General features: G+C 43.2%; 1 long non-coding RNA gene across 1 annotated transcript in view; it reads right to left on the reverse strand.

Moving 5' to 3' along the window:
* The window catches only part of LOC117456671 (uncharacterized), a 72012-nt gene that overhangs the window by 38581 nt on the left and 20953 nt on the right, over positions 1–12478 (reverse strand). The window contains exon 2 of the long non-coding RNA XR_004553264.2: positions 11132–11228. This is a non-coding gene — a long non-coding RNA (uncharacterized lncRNA). The remainder of the gene's footprint in view (positions 1–11131; positions 11229–12478) is intronic.

A 12478-nucleotide genomic window follows, 5' to 3' on the forward strand; every position in this document is an offset into this window, starting at 1 on the left:
GAACCCTTTCCAGCTTTATGCAAGTCAGCAATTCTTAATGGTAGGTCTTCTGAGAGCTCTTCTGAGCGAGGCATGGCTCACATCTGGCAATGCTTCTTAGGAATAGCTCATTCAAAACTGGTGTATTTTCTATAGGGCAGGGCGGCTTTAACCAACACCTCCAATCTCGTCTCATTGATGGACTCCAGGTTGGCTGACTGCTGACTCCAATTAGCTCTGAAGAAGTCTTTAGCCGAGGGGTTCACATACTTGTTCCACCCTGCACTCTGAATGTTTACATGGTGTGTTCAATAAAAACATGAAAACATATCATTGTGTGTGTGGTATTAGTTTAAGCAGACTGTGTGTGTCTGTTGTTGTGACTTAGACGAAGATCAGAACACATTTTATGACTTATGCAGAAATCCAGGTCATTCCAAAGGGTTCACATACTTTTTCTTGCAGCTGTAGAGTAAAGGCAGGACGTGTAAACGATCATATTTGGTTAATTTAAGTGTGAAAATCAATCAATTTAGACAAATAAGTTCAATTTCTATGACTGAATAAAGACTATTAAAATAATAAACACGTATCATTTACAAGGGAAGTGTGTTTTTATTAAGATTTGACTACAAATGTAGTTTATTTTAAGCTTTAAAATGTATGTGTGCACACTAGGCAGGATGCACTACTAGGGAAAGAGTCCAAATAGCAACACATTTTCCAAAAATCTAACTAAGAATATTGTTTCGAATAATCATCCATTTATGCAAATCCTCTCCCCGCGTCGTTTAGTGAAATCAGAGCCTGCATATTTCCGTGGAGTCATTACAGGAGAGAGCTTCTTGTTTACCTTCATGATCGAGACTGCTGCTTTTTAAATGATTCTGCAAATAAGCACACACGGTAAGGTTTCTATAACCCGTGACGAGGGGTCGTGGGGAGTGCTTCAGATAGCTGTAAGCTCCCCCCTCCCTTCCTTCACAGAGGGTAATGTGTCTGTCAGTGTGTTGCCGGTGGCTCCCTGTGGGCGGCTGTCTGTTTGAGGCTGTTTTAATTAATTTCCAATCAGAGCAAATTCATTAAGCACTCACAGCTCTGTTTGAAGACACACACACACATGTTAACAAGCATGTGTGTGTGTGTGTGTGTGTGTGCAGCAGCAGCAGCGAGCATTTACATGAACCTGTGAATGTGATATGCATTAATACTGCGTCACTTTTTAAAGATGTGTTAAGTGGCCTGGTTGCACTCTGAGAAAAGCACAACAAATCACCTTAAATTAGACTATACTGGAGACATTATATTTAGCTATATCTCGCTAAAAGGACTAGAAAGAGAAGTCAAATATATTGACAATGAAATACAGCCTGTAATATTATGTGAATGGCATTCAATTTAATAAAGAGAGGGGATGTTACCATTTGTGTTTAAGAAGTTCTCATTAAGGTCTTTAACTCCTATTAATGTACAATATCTGAATAAATGATACGAGAAGAAAGTGTTTTTTTTTTTATTTGTATACATGATCATATATCTATTTTTATTTGGTAAGAATTAAAGGTGGGGGTAAGTTTGAGAAAACCGGCTCGAGATACACTTGTTATATCCATGGAATGCTCTGAACATCCCGATAGCAATGAATACATTAAATGCTTTGGACAAAAAATCCATAACAAAATGTAATCTTGTGGAAGCCGTGGCGCTGTAAAAAAGAACGACCAATCATCTGAGCCGGCCCGGCTAAAGTAACTGGATGGCCTCCCTGCCTGTCAGCCTGCCATCGGGGCACAGACTTATCTTGTGCCCTCATTGGTCGTGTGTGCGTTCGTGTGTTGGGGGAGGGGCTCTGTGAGGAAGTGGCAGATTTTCTCCGGTTGCGTATTTTCAAATTCTAGAGCACTCGAGCTGCTTTCACCTAAATTACCTACCCCACCTTTAAGTAAAAAAATATCCTTAATTATTTCTAGAAAGGCTCTCTATAGAGTGGTGCAGTGACGCGTCCTAAAACCCGGAAGTGAGCATTTTACCACTTGGCAAAAAGCAAAGTAATCTCTCCGTAGGATTTTGGAAGATTAGATTAGATTACTTTATTGTCATTACAAAAATGCAAGCACAGTGTAACGAAATGTAAGGATGGTCTAACCAGATTGCAAAACAGTCAGTTACATACACAATTATCAGAAGTATGTACCAAAATAAATGATACAAAAATAAAGGTAAATAGATGGGAAATGTATAAATAGGAATAAATACACAGATAATAATAAATAAATACAGTGAATACAGAATTGCGCTTCAGCACAGCACACGACAACAACTAGGCAGTATGGGACAGCGTGGGAAATCAGGTCTGTGGTTGAGACGCATTGAAGAGACGGATCACGTTTTGTTCCACGACATTAAATCCATCAGCTGGTGATTTCTGAAGAGTTGACGTGTCTGAAAAACGATGGTTGTTACCAAGTGGCTGAATAGGACTACAGAAGTTGTGGAGGCCGTTGTACGTCATTACACCGAACACGTAAACACTCCTTTAAGTTTGTTTGCCCTGTTCTGCTTGAAAGCAAGTCCCTGCCTTTGAATTGCCTTGTGTTGAAAAGTGCTAAATAAATAAACTCGCCTTGCCTCCTGCAAACTGTTCAAACCAACACGTCAGCTCGTACCGTTTACAGTCTGTATGTGAATGAGCTCCCACTGACATCAGGACAGCAGATAGCTTACACACCTTCCGGCACAGACTGAAAACTCATCTCTTTCGACTCCACTTCGAGCGATAGAACTACTAACAAAGCACTTATATACTAATAAAGGACTGGCTTATTACATCACATGACACGTCACTTGTTAGACGCTTTTATCCAAAGCGACTTACATTCAGTCCTGAGAACAATCCCCACAGGAGCACTTTGGGGTGAAGGGTCTCAGGGACACAACGACATGCTGACTGCAGTGGGGTCAATCAATCAATCAATCAATGTTTATTTATATAGCCCAATATCACAAATGTTACATTTGTCTCAGTGGTCTTCACAGTGTGTACAGAATATCAGTATGACAATACGACACCCTCTGTCCTTAGACCCTCACATCGTACAAGGAAAAACTTCCAAAGAAAAACCCAGTTTAAAGGGAAAAATGGGAGAAACCTCAGGGAGAGCAACAGAGGAGGGATCCCTCTCCCAGGACGGACAGACGTGCAATAGATGCCGTGTGTAAATTGGTTTGAACCTGTGACCGCCTGATTCAAAGTTCAGCGCACTACACCACTGAGCCACAGCCTCCTTATCTATAGCCAGTTGAGTAGCACTTGAAATGTTTTGGCTCTATGAAAGTTGATGTACGATTCTGTTTTCTTCAAGTTTGTGTCTTCTTGGTCGAATGCACTTATTGTAAGTCGCTGTGGATAAAAGCGTCAGCTAAATGCAATGTAATTTAATTTTAATGTAATGTAATATAATGTAATGTGTCAACCACATACCTTAATTCGAGCTATTTTCCAAAATCCTATGGAGACATTGCATGGTGTTTTTGTCGAGGGAACCCATGCGCAGGTTAGTTTCCGGGTTTTAGGACGCGTCACTGCCAGGGTGGGAATTCACGACGGCCACGACGGCCATGGCCCTCGTTGCCCCGCACGTTGAACCGCGATGCCCTGTTAAAAAAAAATGCAATTCACGGCCAAAGTGGCCTTGTGTGCCCCTGTCAAAAGTATAAAAAAAAGTCCTGTGGTATTGGTATTTTGACTAGCAATTTAGTTAAATTGTTTCGTTTATCAACGCTACAACATAGCGTTTCGTGAGTCGGTTGTCGTTGTTGGGGGGAAAGCAAACAGCTGTTTGCTGCTCGCGATGTGCTCCGCCAGCAAACAGCTGTTTGCACAGCGCGAGCAGGCTCCCGTGAGCGGGAGGGGCGCTTCTTCTTCACTACAGACTATCGCGCCACCTAACCATTCGCCAAAATGTTTTTAATACGAGCGGTAACCGGCCAAGCGCCGTGCAAAAAACAATCTTCAAATAAAAGAAAGTCACCGGAGGAATTAAAGGAGTGACAGGGAGTTGGCTGCAGTGCCGCGTCCTAAAACCCTTTTATAATCTATCGATTAGATTTATGATTCGAAAATTATAAAAGTAGGGTAGACATGTGGAGATTATCCGGCTGAACAAAACGTGCATTTATCAAACAGGTTTGTTTTCCACAGACCTTATTTCCAGCTATTTTCCAAAACCCTGTGGAGAAATCCCATTGCTTTCTGTGGAGGGAACCAGCAGCTTACTTCCTGGTTTCAGGACGCGTCACTGGCTGCACTGCTCTCAATATGATGCCAGTATAAACAAGGTCTTCTGTCGGCTCTGTACATCAATGCCGACCTATGCTGACAAGTAAGTGAAGAGTAGACAATATAAAAGGTATTGGCGAAATGTCCCAGCAGTTTAGGAGAATGAAGGTTCTAATCAAATCAATTACATAGCCATTACATGTCTAACTCCTGATGACAGGAAGGCAGAAAGTGCATTATGCAAATAATAATACTCATAATAATAGCAGACATTTTTTAACAATGACCACAATATCATTATTTTAATAAACCAAATATGAACAATTGAGGAAAATGAGGAAGAACTGATGATTAAAATGTTGTAGTACAAGTAGTAATGTAGTTAGTGCATAAATTATTGCAACAAATGTGTTAATTTTCTTCATTATTAGTCGATTTTTTTTGGTGGACGAATGCTCCGGGCCAGTGGTTGCAATGGTGGGGCCAGTGACAATACAATTTTACCCTTACTGTCTACCCCTGAGCTCTGACTGACTTGTGTGGTTTATGGCTGAACTTAACATATACGTTTAAGAAACACTATTGCTATTCAGCTGTTTGTAAAACGACTGGTGTTGATGTTAGTGCTACACTTTTCAGTCATGTTGATTGACCAGCGTAATTTAACGAAACAGCCTTTGTGCCCTGTCATGTGGCCTTTGTGCCCTGTCATGTGGCCTTTGTGCCCTGTCATGTGGCCTTTGTGCCCTGTCATGTGGCCTTTGTGCCCTTAAAAAAAATGTGAACGGGAAGGCCAAATGGCCTTGCCCCTAAAATGACGAAATTCCAAGCCTGGTCACTGCACCACTCTATTGCCAGCCTCTTAACTATTTAAATAAAGGCGTTATAATGTCTTTCCTTGCCTTTCCTCGTCAGGATTAATCTGATGTTGAGCATCAACATACATAACCAAACAATAATACACAATAATAAGTAAAGCTGTAGAGATATCCTGACTCTGTATCGTATGTTAAGACAGACATCCCGATACTGCTACGAGATGCGTTGGTCCAAAAATTGGTTTCACCGTTCAGAACTGAAACCTGAACGTCTGATGGGAATCATTGTGCAAACCTGCAGGAATGTGCACACACACACACACACACACACACACACACACACACACACACACACACACACACACACACACACACACACACACACACACACACCACACACACACACACACACCACACACACACACACACACACACACACAGACACACACACACACACACACACGCTGAGTGTAGGTGGGAGGGAGGCTGGTTGGGTTTAAAAAGGAGGATTTATCACGTCTTAATCTCTCAGCAAACCAAGCAGATCAATCTACACTTGACACACACACCACACACACACACACACACACACACACACACACACACCACACACACACACACACACACACACACACACACACACACACACACACACACACACACACACACACACTACACACCACACACACACACACACACACACACATTTAGCTCAGAGACTCTCTTTTTAGCCTTGTCCTTGTCAGTAAAAGTAGGGGATGGAGAGAAGACAATGTTGTCAAGCGAAGGAGACGAATAAAGAGAGTGAACGAAGAAGAATGATTGAGGAAGCGAGAGAAAAAGAGGAGAGGTGAGTCTTCTTAGAAGGCTAAAAGGATTAGTCCTCTCATCTCTCCTGGATCACAATGTGTCCTGGGATATGTTTGATCAGTGTGTGTGTGTGTGTGTGTGTGTGTGTGTGTGTGTGGTGTGTGTGTGTGGTGTGTGGTGTGTGTGTGTGTGTGTGTGTGATGTTTGCTCTGATATTGACGCTGCCTCATCCTGATCCTATTACACGGCAATAAACATCAGCTACCAACATGGGGATTACTGAGTGTGTGTGGAGATGTGTGCAGCACTCATGCTTTTTGGCTGGACCTTTTATCCTCCTTTACAGAGCGACAGTCTCCCTACACACCACACACACACACACACACACACCACACACACACACACACACACACACACACACACACACACACACACACCACACACACACACACACACACACACACACACACACACAACACACACACACACCACACACACACACACACACACACACACACACACACACACACACACACACACACACTACTATGTAGGGATTGAAGAAGCATGGTATAATGTACCACAAAATGAAATATTTAAGGATGAGGCTCATTCTGACAAACTAAAAGACAAATGGATATCATGAGTAAGAGGTTATTGTATATTTTATAGGATGCACGATATTGTTTTTTTTAAACCGATACCGATGTATCGGCATTACTACTATGAACAAAACAAAGCCAAGAACAGTTCTGACTCTTCAAAGTGACCATATTTATTTTCCAAATAAAGTTCTTGCCTTTTTTCAAAAGCCTCGTCGATAGGTGAAAGCCCCGGTGCCTTTGCAGCTGGCTTTTGATTCGCCGCTAGTTTAGCAGCGCAGGCGTCTTCGTACGCTTTTAAACACACCATCGTAGCCATGGCGATGTTTCAGGCGACTAAATCAGGCTGGAAGTATTGTAGCTCGTTGCCTTTTCCCTCCTCGTGGAACTTCTGCATCTGTTAATACAAATAGCAAGCGGACTATCTAACTCTGAAACTTTGAAATAGTCCCATACTACCGACGACATGTTTGTTTACTGTCCTGGCTTCACGGCCGCTCACCATTTACGTCACAGCCAGGCATGAGTTAGGGAGCGCTGGATTTGTGAAGAACTCCCCCTCTTCCTAAACCACTAATACCACAGTGCTGGCAAAACGGGAGGAGCCGAGTGAAAACAAGCGCCCCTCATCCCAACCCACCCACACCGCAGGATGTTTTTCTTTTACCCCCAAAAAATATATTGTATATTATCGGGGCTATTAATACTTGTATCGGGTTTATCGGGATGACGTCATAATTCCTAATATCGGGCCGATAATTATCATGCACCACTAATATTTTATATTCATTAATGTAAATCAGCATAAAGCACGAGTGTTACACAGCGATGTCACTATGTTACTGAAGCAAACAAAGTGCTAACAAGCCAGATCCAACAGGACGACATGTCCGGTGATTAATAATGGAGAATCTTGACTTCCTGTTGCTCTCACATTTACTCTCAACAACAAACTAAATACAAACAGAAACACAAAAGCCACTTAATGGAAGGAACATGAAGCTCCAACTGGATATTTATTTACCACAACAAATGCGTCAGGGTTGAAAGGGAAACAATATTTAGACCGTAAAACAATCTCACTTCCTGTGCGTCCTCAAAAAGGACTGCATGTTTTTAGGAAAAAGCCAATATTGGCTCCAGCGTGTTTGAAACAGTTGCAGGTATAATGCTTTTCTACTTCTATCAAAAGGCTCCTTAAATCAATCCATCGTTCACTACCATGCCTCCTTCCTTCCTTCCTTCCTTCCTTTCTTCCTCTCCTCCTTTCTATTCCTTCACACCATCCTTCCCTCCCTCTTTCTCTTTCCCTGTCCACCCCCCATCCCTGCTATCGCCTTTCTTTCTTACAGAAAATCTAAAAGGCTGACATGCAAATGGGGCTTATTAAATCCTATTAGGCCGTCTGTCACAAGCCAGAAAAGAGAGAGGGAGAGAGGGAAAAAGGGGGGAGTTGGGGCGGGCGAGACATTATGATTTGAGGAAAGGAAAAACAGAGCGGGATAAACTGAGAGAAAGGATGTTTGGCGGAAAGAAGGTGGTGCGAAAGATATTCTTTTTACTTAAATATAACGGAGGAAGTGCGAATTGTGACAGAAAGAGTCTCAAAGCAGGTGTGAGGTCAACATGTAGACAAATGTTATTCGTGCAAGTATTGAATAAAAACAAACCCTTAAAAGTTGCATGAGTGCGAGCAGCGAATCAGCTTGACCTACTGCACGCACGACTTATCAGACAAATAGAACGTTCTTTTTGTGAATGGATGATGGGAAAGAAGCTATAGACAATATGTGGTTACTTTGAACTATTGATTAGCTGAGATCACATCCTTACATGTCTGATTGTTAACAGAACACTTTGTGTACCTCTATTTCAGGCATTAGAAGGTAGTAACAAGTAACCATTTATGTTAAATGACTCTTAATTAGATACATTTAGAGGCAATTAACACGCGAGTGGACCTGTGACAGGTTAATGATGGAGGAGGGAGACACTGGAACCACCGCGTGGCCTGTTTTTCACAAACATTCATATTAACTCTTATTGCCCTTCTTGTTGGTGCTGCTGGGCCAAAGTCTAAACACTTGATGTGAGTTTTTGCTCTGAGCAACATATTACAGGCCATTACTCCTCTGCTCCTTGCTCTCCCTCTCATCCCTCACTTCTTCTCCTTTGATTTTCATTTCAATGATGAGACAGAGGGGAAGAAGGCTGCCTTTCTCCTGCCTGTCAATTATCCCCCTGTCCGTCTCTCCGTCCGGCTTAATTGGCGTTTGGGAGACGCGAGCGTCGTCCCAGCGGGCTCGGCCAGAACAATGGAGGCCCGTATAGCTGACCGGCCCTCGGCTCAGCCCAAATTGAATTGGAAATCTTCCATCTTCTCTTTAGCATAACAAAAGGGGTGCAGCGTTTTTAGACAAAGGGCCCGTTTTAATGGAGAAAATCAATCTCGGGGAGGAAGCGGCGGCATTGTCTCCCATCAGCTGTACAGGTGTGTCTCGCCCACGCAGCCTTAATCAGAGGTGGCAGGGGAGAGATCTGGAAGCTACATCTCTGTCACTGAGGGGAAGGATGGCCGTCGGACAGAGGGAGAGGGGCGTGTGTTCTGTGTCGCAGACCCTCTGGTTCTGGCACAGACACAGACAAAGGTTACAGGTTGACGTCACCTGTGGACGGGACGGAGACTCGGTGCAACAAACTCTTCAGGAAGGCCAGAGTCGTAACTTTTGTACATAAAATACATGACACCTAAATTGTCCTTAAAGAGCTGTGACGTTCACTTGCTAGCCTGGCACGAAAAGACTGAAGACTTGAGAATGGACACTTCTTCGAGTCGTCTTAGATGACTGGACATAGTCGTCCCAAAGACATGATTTAAACGACTTGGCGTTGCTCTGAAAGCCTTGGGACTTGAACAGAGTTAAGACGGGCACTGAAAGACTTGAGGCGATACTTTGCATAGAACGAAATGGATGGACTTGAAGCCAAAACGAAGACTTGGACAGACAGACTTGACTTTCACCAAAAGACTTCCGACCTCACTTGGAGTTGCATCCTCATAAGCAGCTCAAGTTGTACATATTCTGATGACAACAGAGTATTTTGGGATTCCTGTCACAGTCAAACACAAAAACACTGCTTGCTAAAATCATTAGTGTCAGATTCCACATGTTCGGGCTTCCCTGCTCCTTTATCAGAATGTGATAGCTGAGAGAATCGTGGCGTCTCTCTGCGATATGCTGCTCCACTGTGATGTTCAAAGAGTCTATTGAAAAGAGGGATATACAAATCCTCAGAGCTCAGCTTATTTCCCCGTCTTCTCTCGGAGGAGCCAAAAAAACGAACCTGACGCCAAGAGAGAAGATTTGGAGCGACGTGGATTTGGTGGCTGAGATTGTTGTCTGACTACAATGTTGAGAAGGTACAAGTGAAGCGCCTGGAGCAGAGGATACCGAGGATTACAGTCGCCGAGAGCTTACAGGCCGCTCTTTCACACAACGCCGGATTATCACTTCAGATGAGAAATCAATCGGTCAATCAAAAAGCTTTCGTCAGAGATAAAAACTGTGAAGAAAAGTTAGAAATAAAACAGATGTATCGGCAATGAAAGGATATTTAATGTCGACAAACAGTCATTGGCCTCAATCTATATCTTCAAGTGTTTCCCGTACAATATTTTAAACGCTCGGGACGCAGTGGCCATTTGAATAGCATTGCTACGACTAAAATGTTGAACTTTTCCTCCAAAAACCTTGATTAAATTCAGCCAAGGAACAAATATGTCAACAACAACAACAACAACAACAACAACAACAACAACAACAACAACAACAACAGTCACACAAAGATGTGAGAAGGGCCAAAAAAGCGAAACTCCTCGATACATCTCAAAGTACAGCAGGCCTTCAGATTCACGAGGGTTCCACTTCATGTATGAATATTTAATTATGCGTTATTGAAATGATAACCCGTTTCCATGGTTTTCCTTCGCATTACCTCGTGCACTGACGTCATACCTTTTGCAGTAACGACTTTCTAGGCGCGCCCTTGAACGATGTCATTGTCCAAACATTATTTTTTCACGAGGCCATGATGTGCCGCCGCTTACTGACATCTTCCTCTGCGTCCGTGCCGCTGCTGTTCAGGAGTAGTCTTCAGGTCTGGGCGTTTTGATAAGGTGAGTGTTTGTGTTTATCTGCGCGCTCCCAGCTCCGCGCATTACCATGAGAATGGTTTAAGCCCTGCACTAATCCCCCGTGCCTCTGTTGTAATAAATGTCTTCATTCACACACACTCTGCAGCCGGGAGAGGACAGGGATACACGGAAAACACGTCGCCTTCCCGACGATGACGCAGTCCAACGTGTCACCTTCTGCTGACCTGAAACTCAAGTCACCACCTTGGAGAATGTAAACTTTTCGACACGAATACTCATATTTTTTATTTAATTAACAGCCTTTTCTGCTTGGTAATTTTATATATTTTTGGGGGGGTTAAATATCTTTCTTTATGCGATAAAACGTGTGCAAAACACCCTTAGAAAAAGCAGGCAATAAGGAAAAATAAATCAGCCCGAACCACATCAAGAGGAGACATACTACTTTTGTAAATATTGTTCCTGTCAATAATAGATGAAGACTTACGAGCTGGTTCATGCAGCACAGGATGACTGCAGCTTCATTGTCTCTTTCCAAAAGAGGCGTGTGTGGAGGTCAGTTCAGCCTGATGGACGTATGGTCTCTGTGAAGTGAAATACATCGTGTTTCAGTGACAGCCACAAACAGACGAGACACTAAGCAGCACATGTACAAGCTTTTCTAGCTACAAAGCGTTTGAGAGGTCATTGGGTCCATACGTTGAAATGTATCCATGCACAGTGCCGTGGATCACGGGAGAGTGAAGGCATGTATTCTAATGAAATGTCACAGATGTAATTTGGATTTATGGGAATAAAATGAGGTGTTCGAGGATCAGCAGTGCAGCAAACATTGTTTCTCTCTCTGCTCTGTTAGTTTTTCAATGAGCTATTCTCACCCCCCCCCCCCCCCCCATGTCTCCCTTGGGACTCACCCCTGTCACCCAGAGTTTTCCCAACACAAAGCAGTCTATTAAAAAGCCTTTAGCGAGGCCATTCACTCAGGGTCCGCTTTCACAGAGATGAGGAATGGGTTTAGGGTAAAGGTTGGGGCGTGTGTGTGCGTGTGCGTGTGTGTGTGTGTGTGTGTGTGTGTGTGTGGGGTGGGGGTTGTGAAGTTCAGCATGTAAGGTCTAGGCCTCTGGGCCCTTTGCGACATCATACCCTGAGGATTTAGCAAGGCCAAATGTCCTATAATCCTATATAATCCAATACAAATACACACATAGATGTACTAATGATGCCAACACTATACACTGTATCTATTTCATTCACGTCAGAAACAGCATATCTCAGTTGTTACTAACAGACGAGGCATAGATCCTAAATTAAGGACACATATCAAGACGACCCACACGGTTTGATCGGCAGCGATGAGACTAAGTAGAGAAATTGAGGATCTAAAGGATTTCCTCTTTTCACTTTAGCACAATGATGAAGGTGTGTGTGTGTGTGTGTGTGTGTGTGTGTGTGTGTGTGTGTGTGTGTGTGTGTGTGTGTGTTTAAATAGTGAAGAGCAGCTGCCTGTCTCGTCACCTTCTCACACACACTTACGCAATCAATTTAATGAAAAAGAGAAAGTAAGAAAAGGAACAAGAAGATAAAGCAATATATTTAGTATTTGGTTATACTATAGCAACATAGCACCTTTTACTCAACACACACAGAGACGCTAAGGTCATGTCACCCTCTGAAGTTCCTCACACAGAGCAGTTCTGCCGTGATACTGGGCTAACAGCAAAGGCCGGGGCGGAGGAGCGAGAGCGAGGAAATAGAAGATGTCTGAAACACACAGTTAGCCTTTGCACTTCCCTGTTTGAAGAAGATGAAGGGGGGTGTGTGGAGGAAGGTGAGA

Source organism: Pseudochaenichthys georgianus, chromosome 2, assembly GCF_902827115.2.
Source record: "Pseudochaenichthys georgianus chromosome 2, fPseGeo1.2, whole genome shotgun sequence".
Lineage (NCBI taxonomy): Eukaryota > Metazoa > Chordata > Actinopteri > Perciformes > Channichthyidae > Pseudochaenichthys > Pseudochaenichthys georgianus.